At 39.1% G+C, this 13,933-nt stretch overlaps 1 pseudogene across 1 annotated transcript; it reads left to right on the top strand.

The window, feature by feature from the left end:
• Nucleotides 1-2,945: 2,945 nt before the first annotated feature.
• LOC110204331 (cytochrome P450 2C23-like) lies at nt 2,946-13,525 on the top strand (annotated as a pseudogene). The gene is made up of 7 exons (XR_013484092.1): nt 2,946-3,006; nt 5,066-5,228; nt 5,535-5,682; nt 6,029-6,188; nt 7,372-7,545; nt 12,014-12,154; nt 13,348-13,525. The product of XR_013484092.1 is annotated as a cytochrome P450 2C23-like (transcript).
• The last annotated feature ends 408 nt before the right edge of the window (nt 13,526-13,933 follow it).

Below are 13,933 nucleotides of genomic sequence, written 5' to 3'. Positions count from 1 at the left end.
GGATACATATCTAGTAGTGGTATTGCTGGGTCAAAAGGCATGCACAGTTTCATAGCCTTTTGGCAAAAAATAAAAGTATGCTTCAATCTGTATTCAGACACCATCAGTTCTTTCTCTGGGGACAGACAACATTTTTCATTGAAAGTTCTTCAAGAATTGTCTTGGATTGCTGTACTGTTGAGAATAGCCAAGCCATTCATAGCTGATCCTCTTACAATATGGCTGTTACTTTGTACACAGTACATTTCATTTTGCATCAGTTCGTGCAAGTCTTTCCACGTTTTTCTGAGAGCATCCTGCTCAACATTTCTTATAGTACAGAAGTATTCCACCATAATCATTTACAACAACTTATTCAGCCATTTCCTAAATGATGAGCATCCCTTCAATTTCTAATTCTTTGCTCCCAGAAATGAGCTACTATAAATATTTTTGTACCTTTAAGTCCTTTTCCTTTTTATCTCTTTTGGGATATAGACCTAGTGGTGACATTGGTAGGTCAAAGGGCATACGTAGTTTTACAGTTCTTTGGGCATAGTTCCAAATTGGTCTACAGAATGGTTGAATCAGTTCACAACTCCAGCCCCAGTGCATTAATTAACCCTAGCTCTTTTCCCTTTGGAATATCACATTCCAAGCCCTCTGATCCTTTAATGTAGGAGCAGCTAAATCTTGTATTATCTTGATTGTGGCTCTATGACACTTGAATTGTTTCTTTCTGGCTGCTTGCAATATTTTCTCCTTCACCTGGGAGCTCTGGAATGTGGCTATAATATTCCTGTGTATTTTCATTTTGGGATCCCTTTCAGGAGGAGATCAGTGGATTCTTTCAATTTCTATTTTACCCTCTGGTTCTAGAATATCAGGGCAGTTTTCCTTGATAATTTTTTGAAAGGTGATGTCTAGGCTCTTTTTTTGATCATGGCTTTCAGGTAGTCCAATAAATTTTAAATTATCTCTCCTGGATCTATTTTCTTGATCAGTTGTTTTTCCAGTGAGATATTTCACATTGTCTTCTTTTTTTCATTCTTTTGATTTTGTTGTATTGTTTCTTGATTTCTCATACAGACATTACCTTCCATTTGTTCCATTCTAATTTTTAAGGAATTAATTTCTTCAGCGAGCTTTTGGAACTCCTTTTCCATTTGTCCAATTCTCCTTTTTAAACCATTCTTCTCCTTATCGGGTATTTGGATCTCTTTTACCATTTGGCCTTCAATATTCTTTGCATCTCTTTTACCAAGCTGTTGACTTGTTTTTCACAATTTTCTTACATCACTCTCATTTTTCTTCTCAATTTTTCCTTTACCTCTCTTGCTAGATTTTCAAAATCCTTTCTGAGCTCTTCCATGGCCTGAGACCAATTCATATTTTTTTCTTCGAGGCTTGAATGTGAGATCTTCCACTTTGTTGTCTTCTGCTGAGCATGTGTTTTGATCTTCCTTGTCACATAGTAACTTTCAATACTCAGAGGTTTCTGTTTTTCTATTCTTTGCTCATTTTCCCAGCCCATTAGTTGACTTTTAACTCTTTGTTCAGGTAGGGCTCTGCTTCCTGGGTGGAGGGTGAACTGTCCTAAGTTTCAGGGGTTTTGTGCAGCTGTTTTCAGAGATACTTCTAGGAACCTGTAAGTTTTCAGTTCTTCCAAGGTGGTATGATCTAAGGAAAGAAGTGTACCACTTTCCTGGTCTGTGCTCTGGTCTGTGAACATCCACTAGCCCTCTTTTCTGCCCTGAAACTGTGAGGAGAGCTCCCCCTCCACTGTGGCCACAAGCTCTGCAATGGTAGTGCTCTTCCCCACCTGGGACTGCCACCCAGGATCAAGCCCTGGATCCAAGTAAGGGAAAAAAAACAGCAGAATTCTGACCCCGGGCTAGCAAAAAACCATCCCTGTAATTTCCTTCTGATTTGTTATTTGACACCCCCACCTCTTTCTGGCTCAGCTGTGGAAGAAGCCACTGCCACTGCTGCCACTGATTCAGTCACTTACAAGGCCTCTGAAGGCAAATTCCTGGTTTGCTGGGCCGGATCTGGGCTGGTGTGGCCTATACTGTGCTGCACTCCTCTCTCACCGGTGCAATAGACCTTTCCTGCCAAACTTCCAAGTTGTCTTGGGCTGGAAGTTTGTTTTCTCTGTCTTTTGGTGGGTTCTGTTGCTCTAGAATTTGTTTAGAGTCATTTTAAAAAAAGGTAGTTGGTGGTGTTTGGGAGGGAGCTCAAGTGAGTCCCTCCCTATACTCTACCATTGTGGCTCCACCATCTTGGCTCCACCTTGGCAAAGCCTGTTGATACCTATTTTGCTGCCATCTTCTCTCTCAAGAAGAATGTTCTTCAAAGTAAAGAATGAACAAGTATGGTTAAGAAGGCAATTAAGCCTGACATAGTTGAAGAGATAAGAAATAACATCTGAGCCCTTTAACATGAGGTCAAGCCTACTGACAATCTGATCTCCACCACAACCTCCTCTCAGGTTGAATTTGGAGATTTGCCCTCCTTGCTAAACACACACTCATGGGCCAACAGAAATTTGATTGTTGACAGCCCATGACCCCAACAAAATGAGCTGGACAAAAGCCTTCCCTATTCCCATTCTCCTTATGTAATTTAGTGCCAGTTTAGGGTCAGGGACAGAGTCTAAAACAAACAAAAAACAACATAATAACCTCTTGATTGCTAAACTAATCAGAGTTAATGGAAAAAAAATCCTGTTTGCCTACAAGGACTAAATGTTTATTGGCTGGGCATTCCCACCCCTTGCTTTCTACCAATGATGATAAAAGTCTGCCATCTGAGCTGATACCTCTGAGAGTTGTAGGACCATCTGTCAGGAATGGATCCTTGGGGACTCACCTCTACTGCCCTACTGACTTGTGTTCTTTTGCTGCCTTTTTGTTCTATGGAGACAAGGATTCAAAAGGAGGAAGCTTCCCCAGGTCCCATTCCTCTTCCCATTATTGGCAACATCCTGCAATTGGTTTGAAGAACATGCCTGAATCGTTATCTAAGGTAAAGGGACTGGATTGGGTTTTGGATCTGGCTGCTTGGGCTGTAGGAGGAGACACAAAGCTTCAAATAGATAACTGAATCAAGACTCATGGTGATTTAGAATCCTATGTCATGGATGGTGTGAGTCAAGGGCTCTATGAGTGATATCTCCATTAGCAATGATGTTAGGCAAGCAATAGTTGTTTTGCCAAAACTTTGGTAACAGCAGAAGAAATTAAATTACAGAACCAAATATTGGCCCCTTGCAATGCATCATACTAGGCTCTGTGAATACAAAGACAAAAACAAATCATTCAATTAATGAGAACTTCTTCATTAACTTCCATGTGCCAGGCACTGTGCCAGACAGAGGAGAGAAACATGTGGTTAATGCAACTATCTCTCCTTGAAAAGAAAATAGTTCGGGGCAGGACCTGAGTTCAGATCCAGCATCAGACCAAACACTTCACACTTACTAGCTGTGTGACCCAGGGCAAGTCCCTTAACCCCAATTGCTTAAAAAAAAGAAAGAAAGAAAAGACAAAAAAGAAAAGAAAATAGTTCCTGTCCTCCAGGAGCTTATGTTTTACTAGAGGGATACAAAAAATTCATAGATAACCAAGTAGAAGGTAACTAGAGGACAGATAAAGCATTTGTAAGTGGGGCAGTCAAAAAGTTTCAAGTAGGAGAGAACTCCTGAGCAGGACTGAGGGAAGTAACAGATTCTTATTGGAAGAGAGAATGGGAATAAATTCCAGGCATGGTAGACAGTCTGGGCAAAGGCAAGGAGGTTGGAGATAATATAGATAAGAGAGGACATGGCAAGAATGTGAAGTGTGGGATGAGGGGCCATACAAAATCAATTTAGACAATTGGGTTGGAGGCAGCTGTGGAGGCATTTAAGTGCCAAGTCAGGGAGGCAGTAGGAAGCCCCTGCAGACTTTTGAGTAGAGGAATGGCACATTCAGAACTGTGCCACAGGAATAGTAAGTTGTTAGTTGTGCAGATTATTCATTGCAAAGGAGAAATACTAGAAGCAGAGGATTGAACTTGGAAGCCATTGAAAGAATGGATAAAATATCATTTATGAAGTACCTACTATGTGCTCACTATTGTGGAGACAATATAGAGTAAGATATTTTAGATGCATGTCAGTTGCAAAGGCGTTGTGCTTCTTAGGGAAAATTAACAAATTAGTCAGTTGTTTAGTAACTGGTAGTGGTGATGGTGAGGAAGGTGGGGCCCTTCTCTACAGTGACTGCTCCTCATTGAAAGGATGAGTGTTTGGCCTGGACTGAAAGCAGAGCCTAGGTGTAAGGGCAGGAGTCATTGACATGAAAAGGTCAATTACAAAGGCTCTTGAGTAATGGTCCTGGGTCATTTCAGTTATTTTCCAAGGGAATTTGGTGGTAGTTTGATTTTTTCTTTCTTCCCATTCCTTTTTCTCTTTCCCTCAGGGTGATTTATTAGAGTGACTAGTTTGGGTGTCTGTATCACAAGTTTACTACAGTAGTGTAAAGAAGGGGAAGGGGATGAGGGTCTTAACTAGTTTAATGGACAAGTGAGGAGGCAAGATGGAATAGGTGTGGGAGACATGAAGATGACTTCTACCAGACTTGACCATAGCTAATTGGACATAAGTAAGAATGAAAAGTCAAATATAAATCCATGGCCTTAAATCAGGGTTGATGTAGGTTCCTCTAAGAGAAGTCTGCCTCTTGGGGTCCCTGAAGGGAAATGGGTAAGTTTGGAGGAAAGGGTAGTTTTAGGGGAAAACAAATGAGTTGTGTTGTGGACATATTAAGTTTGCAATGCCAATAGGACATCCAGGTTGAGAAATCCATTTCTAAGCAGTTGGCTATGTGGAGTTGAAAAGTGGTCATATGAATGTGGGAATCTTCTGCTTATAAATAATCATTGAAGCCGGAAGTGCTATGATCACCCAGTTAGAAATTGTAATAGCCTCTTGCCTGCGTACATGAACTCATGCATATGGCATGTTATGAAGCAGTTGTGAGGAGAAATTCTCACTTTCTAAAGTTTCACACTGAATTCATCCTGTTTCTTGGCATTTTCACAGCTGGCTGAAAAATATGGCCCCATCTATACTCTTCATATTGGAACCCGGCGTGTTGTGGTGCTACATGGATATGACATTATGAAGGAAGCTCTAATTGATCATGGAGATAATTTTATGGATAGAGGAATCTTACCAATGTTTGGAGATGTAGCCAAAGGACATGGTAAGTTTAGTTTTCTGAAAAGAGTCACAGAAAAGCAAAATGTATGGCAAAGTATCTCCAGTAGAACGTCCTCCTCTGGAACATAGTTACTGGTTTCATTTTAATTGTTCTATTCTCAGTACCTAGCAGAAGACCTTCATGTAGTAGATACCTGGTACCTGCCATTCTGTCATTGTATTTTAGTTTGAAGTGAATAAAATTAAACTTGATCAATGAACTAAGCCAGAAACTCCATAGCCATCATACACACTGTGCCTTCCCCCTTCCAATGTAAGAATAACCAATGTCCTCTTCTCTTCTACCTAGGAATTATTTTCAGTAGTGGAGAGAGGTGGAAACAACACCGCAGATTTACCCTGACGACCCTAAGGAACTTTGGGATGGGGAAGAGAAGTTGAAGAGCGAGTTCAAGAAGAAGCCCAATGCCTGGTGGAGGAGCTCAGGAAAACAAAGGGTTGGTTTTCAGTTCTTTCTTCCTGGGCATGTAGGGTCCAACTGCTCACCTACTCCCAGTCCTAAATGCTATTTGCTTTGGGAATCATTTTAAAAGTCTCTGCCTTCATCTACTTACCAGATAATAACTCTGCTGGGTCAGAAAACTCCCTTCTTTTTTCTTGTGCTCAGGCATTATAAGTTTATCTAGCCTCCCTATAAGTAAAGACATCGTCCAGGAGAATAATATTCATTAGCCTTTAAAGAACTAAGCACCCTATCTAAGTATGATGCCCATATCCCATCTGATTGGAAACATTTCTATTAAAGTTGCTTTTTCCCCCTTTGGTAACTTGTCTCCACATTAGGTCAGCCCACTGATCCCACCTTCATCTTAGCTGTGCACCATGCAATGTGATCTGCTCTATCCTCTTCCGTGACCGATTCAAGTACAATGATGAGAAATTTCTCCATCTGATGAACTTGTTAAATGAAAACTTCCGCCTCTTTAACAAACCATGGATACAGGTAAGGCCAGAACTCTCTTCTTATTCTGTGGTTGTTTGCTGAGTTTCGGCGACAAGATCAATATACCATAGCCTCTCATCTCTTAGCCAAGGTCCCAACGCTCATGAGAACACACACACACACATTCACACACACACATGTCACTCAAGGACAATAACATCACGCAATATCTTTGGCTCTCACATAAGCTATTAGGTAGATATCCTGTTCCTAGTTGGCACCTGCACTAGATGTAGATCATTAAAATTGAAGTTATATGGAGAAGTGTTTGACTGGCGCCTGGGGTATCTCTTCACAGATGTGACCAAGTAAAAGAGTTATCAAAAAAGAACCTGCCCAGGATATCCAGGAGAGAATAGGAAGGGCAAGCCACTTAGATGAGTAACCTACACTGATTCTGGTGGTGATCTGGCTCTGCCTCTACAATGGATGGACATGTAGGATGAAAACCTTCATCCACTGAAGCCAGAACTGAAGATCCTCATCCAGCTGAAAAACAAGCTTTCTTTTCCTTTGCCTATGTTCTGTTCCATTTACATTCTGGAATATGTACTTACAGTCTGGAATAGGTACTCTAGCTAAACCCTTCTGTGGTAGAACGTAAATTGTTTTGAGGATGAAGACTGCTTCATTGTTGTCTATAGCACCATAGCCTAGGACTTGGTTCATAGTGAGTACAGAAAAAATGCTTGATGCATTTTATTAACTTAACGTTAATTGAACTGAATTAATTGCATACCTTGTGCCTGTTTATCTTCTTTTTTTTTCATGTTGGCCATTCGAAGGCAAGTAGATTTCCCCTTAACTCAAATATGAGCTTCTTTTGAACAACGACAAAATATTATGCCATCTGGTCACCTCAGTGGGTAGCACAGCACCAGATAGATTAGTTTTGAGATATTTGACAACTTAAGGTTAGATTTGAGAGGATTTATGAACCTCTTGACAAGGTGGGGATTTGTTTTGCCTCATTATGTGTATTTTCTTGGATGGTTTTGTTTTTCTTTTTTGTTTGTACCAATGTGCAGTGAAGATGAGAGAGAAAATATATTTTGTCAATGAAAAATTTAATTAGATTTAAAAAAGAAATGGAATCTCTAATTTATAATGAGAGATTTTAAATAGTTTCTTCATGACAGTAAATTCACATGTGTTTGTTTTGGTTTGGGGTGTGTGTATGCAGCTCTACAACTTTTTACCAGCATTCGGAACATACCTCCCTGGAGAACAAAAGAATTTTAAAAATTAATGAGGAACTTAAAGATTTCATTTTGGAAAGAGTGAAAGAGCATCAGAAGGTCCTGGACCCAACAACCCTCAGGACTACATTGACTGCTACCTCTCCAAAATGCAGCAGGTAAGATGCATGGGGGAAGCACCTTACTTGTTGAGTAAGGCTGATATTCCAAGGATTCTTACAGGCCACAAGCACAGAAGGGACATGAGAGAGAACCTCAAAGTACCCACATCCCCCAAGGATGCCACTGGCTTTCTAGTAACTGGTCTTTGGTCTGCTCGTATCCCTTATCTGAAGTCTGGATGGAAAAATGAGATTGGAAGAGTTCTGCTTTTCTGGGTGATGAGCTGGTGATCTGGACTTTCCTGTTTGGAAGGGGATATTGTATTGGAGAGTGATAATAGGAATCAACTAATAAATATTTACCAAGCAACTACTATATGCCAGGCACTCGCTTAGTGCCAAAGACAAAAGAGGCAAAAGACAGCCCCTGCCCTCAAAGAGTTCACAGTCTTATGGGGGAGATTATATGTAAACAAATGTATACAAAGTAAGCTCTAAACAGGAGAAATGGGATGCAGAGCAGGGCTTGGAGTCAAAAAGACTTGAGTTCAAAGCCAAATTCAGACACTTCTTAGCTGTGTAATCCTGGGTAAGTCATAATCCTCATTTTAAAATGGGGATAATAGCATTTGTCTCCCAGAATGGTCATGACGATAATTTTTCTAAAGGACGTGGTGAACTTTTAAACATTATACAAATACTAGCTCAAAATCTAGCTATAATTTTCTCTTATAAAATCACTCAAAATTAATTAATTTCAGGAAGGGAACAGTATTAATTTTGCCTCACAGAAAAATGAAGATGATACAAAAGCCTCCCAGAAACCCACAAACCTATTCAGAAAACAAATAAAGCACTTACGTATCTCATAATCTCCCCAGCTCAGAGTTGTCATCAGGACATCAGCCCAACATTCTAGTTAATCCTTAACTGTCCTCCAGTCCTACATGGTTCCACTCAGACTGATACAGGAAGCTAGGTTGTGGTATGGATAGAGTGCCAAGCCTGAAGTCCAAAAGACTTGTGTTCAAATCTGGAGTCAGACATGGTATAGTATAGTATAGTATAGTATAGTATAGTATATATATTATATTATAGTATAGCAAAGCATAGTATAGTAGTATAGTATAGTATAGTATAGTATAGTATAGTATAGTATGGTATATGTATGGTATGGTATGGTATGTATGTATATAGTATGTATGTATGTATAATTATAGTATAGTATAGTATAGTATAGTATAGTATAGTATAGTATAGTATAGTATAATATAAATATAATATAATAATAATAATAATATATAATATAATATATATATATATATATATAATGTAATATATAATAATATATATTAATATAATATAATATATAATTATATAATAATAATATTAATATAATATAATATATATAATATAATATAATATAATATATATAATATAATATAATATAATATAATATAATATAATATATATAATATAATATATAATATAATTAACATAACACAACATAATAATATAATATAATATAATATAATATAATATAATATGATATAATATAGTATAGTGTATAGTATAACTCTGAGCAAGTCACTTAACCTCTGTCTTCCTTCATTTCTTCAGTTGCAAGATGGATATAATAATATCGACCCCTATGGTCATTGTAAAGATCAAATGAAATACTATTTGTAAGGTGCTTAGCACATTTAGATGCTTCATAAATACTTCTTTCCTGCCTTCTTTAGAGTCTAAATCAGGGGTGGGAGCCTGCAGGCCACATGTGGCCTTCTAATTTTACAGAACAAATCTAAAATTTGGATTCAGTGAAAAGGCCACACTTAAGGATCTAGAAGGCTACATGTGGCCTGACATCTGCAGGCTCCCCATCCCTGCAATCAATGCATTAAACAGCCCCTAGAAGGAAAACTGGGTTTGGGAGCATTAAACAATGTGGAAGAAGATCTTTCTTGATTGTCCAAGTAAGTCATGAGAATTCAGGGCTGGAGGTGGGGAGGAGAGAGTAAATGTGTTCTCTCCCCCAACACCATCATGGCAGTGTCATGAACTCTTTCCTCTCTGTATTCACATCATAACCACCTTAGTTCAGATCACCAGCATCTCTTACCCAGACAGTGACAATTCTCTCCTACCAGCTCTCCAAGCATCCAGACCCTCAATCCATTCTTCACAAATCTGCCAAGTAAACATGCATAAAGTGCAAGACTCTCTGGGTTATTCCCATGATAGGAAGCTTCAGGGCTCCTAAGAGAAAACACACTCATGTATTTGGCATTTAAAGCCCTTCACAATTTGGCTGCAGCCTCTCTTTCTAGGCTGGTTACACATTTCCCTCTCACAGCCTCCCTCTGTGCCCCAGCCAAGCTGCCCTGCTTGCTCTTCTTTGTACACAATATTCCATCTTTTGCCTCTTTACCTTTATACAGTCTGGCCCCCCTCCCTGGAATGCTCTCACTCTCTTTCCTCAACTCTTAGCAGCCCTAATATCCGTTCACACTCAGCTGCTACCTCTTTCAAGTAGCCTTCTCTTATTCTTCCTGTTGTTAATATCCCACCCCCAAATATTCGTGCATTTATTTTCCATGGATCCCATGTGTACTTATATTTATATGTATTGTATTCCTTCAGTAGAATCGAAACTCCCAGAGGGTAGGGGCTGTCTTAGTTTTATCCTTTGCTTTTATATCGCCATTACCTGGCATTCTGCTTGGCACAGAAAATACATTTGATACTTCCTTGTTGATTGACTGATTTCATATACTGACAAAAATGTTAAACACTACAGAACCAGGCGTACATCATTGAACTGTTCACTAGAGACTTTCTTTCAGGTTGAAATGAAGGTATCCTTAAGAACTTTTTAACACCCTCCTCATATATTGCCACTCTGTTTCTATTGCCTCTGCAATTTTCAGTTTTTTTCCAGGGGCCCTGAGCCAATGGGAGAGTTTTTAAAAATAGTGCTAAGCTGACATAAAAGCATGAGAGTATTGATTCCATTGCTTTATCTTTTCTCATTAATTTATTTACTTTATGCCTGTCCGGTTTGAAGTTTTGCAGGTCAAATAATTGACTCATCTTGAGTTTCTGTTTTTAGGAAATGCCTGAAATCCACCCTTTTTCTTGAAGTCCATCTTCTTTTACCAAATATTTATTTTCTCCCACCCAATGAAAAAAGACAAATAATAACCTTCTTAACAAACAAGCATAATCAAGAAAAATACATTTCTATATTGGCCATGTCCAAAAATGTGTCCATTTCTACATACTAGTCCATGAATTCTCTCTCAGAAAGTAGGTACCATTCTTCATCATTAGTCCTCTGTGCTCATGTTTGCTAGTTGAATTGACATGAGTTCATAAATCTTTCAAAATTGTTCATTTTTACAAGATTGATGGCTGTAAGTCCATCTTATTTTATTCAGGATGAGGCTTGTATTTGCATTATTACTTATTTAGTACTATAACTTGATCTGCTTTGATTTTAATATTATTGTTTCACCTCTGTAGGCCTCAAGTTCTTTCTCTTTAAAATGAATGTGCTAGGCCAGTTGATCTCCAAGATGCGTCCTAGCTATAAATCCTAGGAGCTTGCGTATTTCATAGAATTTCATAGAATCTGTGGGTTGGAAGGAGTCTTAGCAGCCACCTAATTTTAAGGGCTGTCCCAGAAAAGGGTTAGAATTCCTTTGTTCCTCATTTCCCAGAAGGCAGAACTCATAACAGTCATTTGAAGTTACAGAGACACATTTAATCTCCACACAAGGGGATAATGTCCAAGATGTAATAAATTTCTTCATTAAGTAATAAATTCCCCATGTACGGAAGTCTTCAATGTGGGGCTGGCTGACCACTTAAGGGAGATTTTGAAAAGGAAACTTCTGATCAGTTACAGATTGGCTGGTTGAATTTCCTTCTCCCTACAAAATTTGAAATTCTGTATTCTTCTGCCCCAAGACTTTTCTCTCAGTTCCCTGTTCTGAAAATCTGAAATACTTTCTTTTTTTTTTTTTGAAACTAAAATGCTGTCCTGCTTTGTATTAAAAGTATCTGCATGCGAAGTCTCTTAGCAGGTTATAAACTTTTTAAGTGAATTACTTTATCAGGTCCTCACCATGCCACATATATCATAGATAATAAATAGAGAGCTGAAAGGATCCAGCTCTCTCCTGTTACATATGAGGAAACTGAGGCCCAGAAAAATTAAATGACTTTCCCATGGACACAGACCCCTTAGCTGAGAATAAAGTTTAATTCAGATCTTCCTGATTCAAAGCCTAGTGCTCTATTCACTATGTCATGTTTCTGGATGGGAAGAAGGTTGCCTAGGAAAGGTAAGCCTGTGGATGAACAGGGGAAACCTAAGAGCATTAGGAAGGTTATTCTGTTTAGAGTGGGGAAATGAAGGTGGGGGAGGGCTCCTAAGACAAACTTTAAGAACTTCACATGGTTACTAATGGCTTTCCCTGCTGTCTCTCATTACTTAATCTATTTTGTATCTCTCCTTTAGGAGAAAGATAATCCCCAGTCTGAATTTGACTTGGAAAATCTAAAATGACAGGAAGAGATTTATTTAGTGCAGGAACAGTGACAACGCACAGCACCGTAAGATATGGCCTGCTGCTCATTCTGAAACATCCTGAGGTCCAAGGTAAAGTACAGGAATTGCCATGCTTTCAGACCAGGCTTGCTTTCCCATCCCTGCAGCTTGCTCAGGAGCTTGCCTCTGCTTTCCCCTATTGGATTTGCATGACTTCCTCACAGATCAGCAACAGGTCAGACAGTAGCATATTGAAGAAAACAGGACCCTTGAACAAGACCTGTTTGTTATTTAAGCATGTGGCGGTGTATTATGGGGAATTCAATTCACTTTAAACAGCACATATAAAGCTCCCACTGTGCACCCTCAGTTCTATGCTTAGCATATAAAGACTCAAATGAAACACCCCTTTCCTCAAATGGCTTGCCTTCTGCCAGGTAGTACTGCTGGATCTAAGGAGGCAGAAGTAGGAACCATAGGTAGACCTTACAAATTGACAAATGGAGACTTCATGTAAGGAAAGACTTACCAACTATTAAAATTCTCCAAAGTCCATTCAGCTGCGCAGGAAATAGTGAGTTCTTGCTTACTAGAGATTCTCAAGCAAAGGCTGGTTGACCCTTTGTTCAGTCCATTAGAGTCAGGATTCCTGTTCAGCTATGGATGGCCCTAGGTGAAAACATGTCACCTGTAATGCTGAGATTCTATGCCTCAGCAGCTCAGGGTATTGAGACAGGAGCTGAGATACACAGCTGGTGAATGGTTTAAATCAAGATGATAATGCCATCACCAGCACTATCAAATTCAAATGAAGGCATCTACTTGCTTTGACAAAAGAGCTGGCATAATAATCATAAAGAATGTGAGGTTACAAATAAGTTAACATGTAATTTCATTTCATGCCTGCTAAGGGAGGTGCAGTTTTTAATCTCCATTTTATAAATCATACGATAATAGGGTTAGAGGAGTAAGGAACCTTAGAAGACAGATAATTCATGATCCTTTTTTCAGATAAACAAAATGAGGCTTACATAGATTTAATGACTTGCCTGAATTTACACAGGTAGTGTCTAAAGAGAAATGTAAACACAATTCTTTCTGACTCCCATCCAGTAAATCATGGAAGTTTATCCTATTGCTGTTACAGAAGCCTTTGTATCCTTGACTGAGTAGGAGGAGGACACTGAGCCCATGTGAGAATCATCTTAGGTCCTAACAACAGGCAGATATTCCACACAGGCTCAGTTGAGCATTCCCAGGAGAGTGGAACATTGAGTGGTGATTTGTATTTTTTGTCTCTGCAGCAAAAATTCATGAGGAAATTGGACGTGTGATTGGACATAATCGACTTCCTTCCATAAAGGACAGACAAGATATGCCCTATATGGATGCTGTGGTGCATGAAGTGCAAAGATTCATTGACCTGTACCTCTCAACGTACCCCATGCAGTGAACCAGGACATCCATTTCCAAATATATCCTCCCAAAGTCAGTAGTCTTGGGAGAATGGGATGTTAAACATTATTTATTCCAATGATCTCATCATGAACATGAGAAAATGGAGTCCCATTGTCATGATCTCACTTAAAGTTCTCCTTGAGGCAGTGCTTTATTACATACAGCCTACTTGCATGTGGTGCTAAATGAAGAATAAGAGAAAAGTGTGCCCTTATCTCTGTTCTTCCTGCTTCTCATTCACCACAGTAATGCTCTGGAAAGAAAATGTACAGGGAACATAACAGGGAGAGGTTGCTCAAGAGAAATGTTTTTGTCATTTTCTCTTACTAGGCAGTGAAGCAGAATGTATACATACTATTCTCTGTCCCATTGTGTAGATAGGGACATTGATTTTCAGGTGTAATGCTTCCCTAAGATCATTTCAGTGTTGGA

Source organism: Phascolarctos cinereus, unplaced genomic scaffold (assembly GCF_003287225.1).
Source record: "Phascolarctos cinereus isolate Bilbo 61053 unplaced genomic scaffold, phaCin_HiC Scaffold_266;HRSCAF=863, whole genome shotgun sequence".
Taxonomy (NCBI): Eukaryota; Metazoa; Chordata; class Mammalia; order Diprotodontia; family Phascolarctidae; genus Phascolarctos; species Phascolarctos cinereus.
Note: the sequence above shows the minus strand (reverse complement) of the source record. Positions and strands in the feature narration are given on the sequence as shown.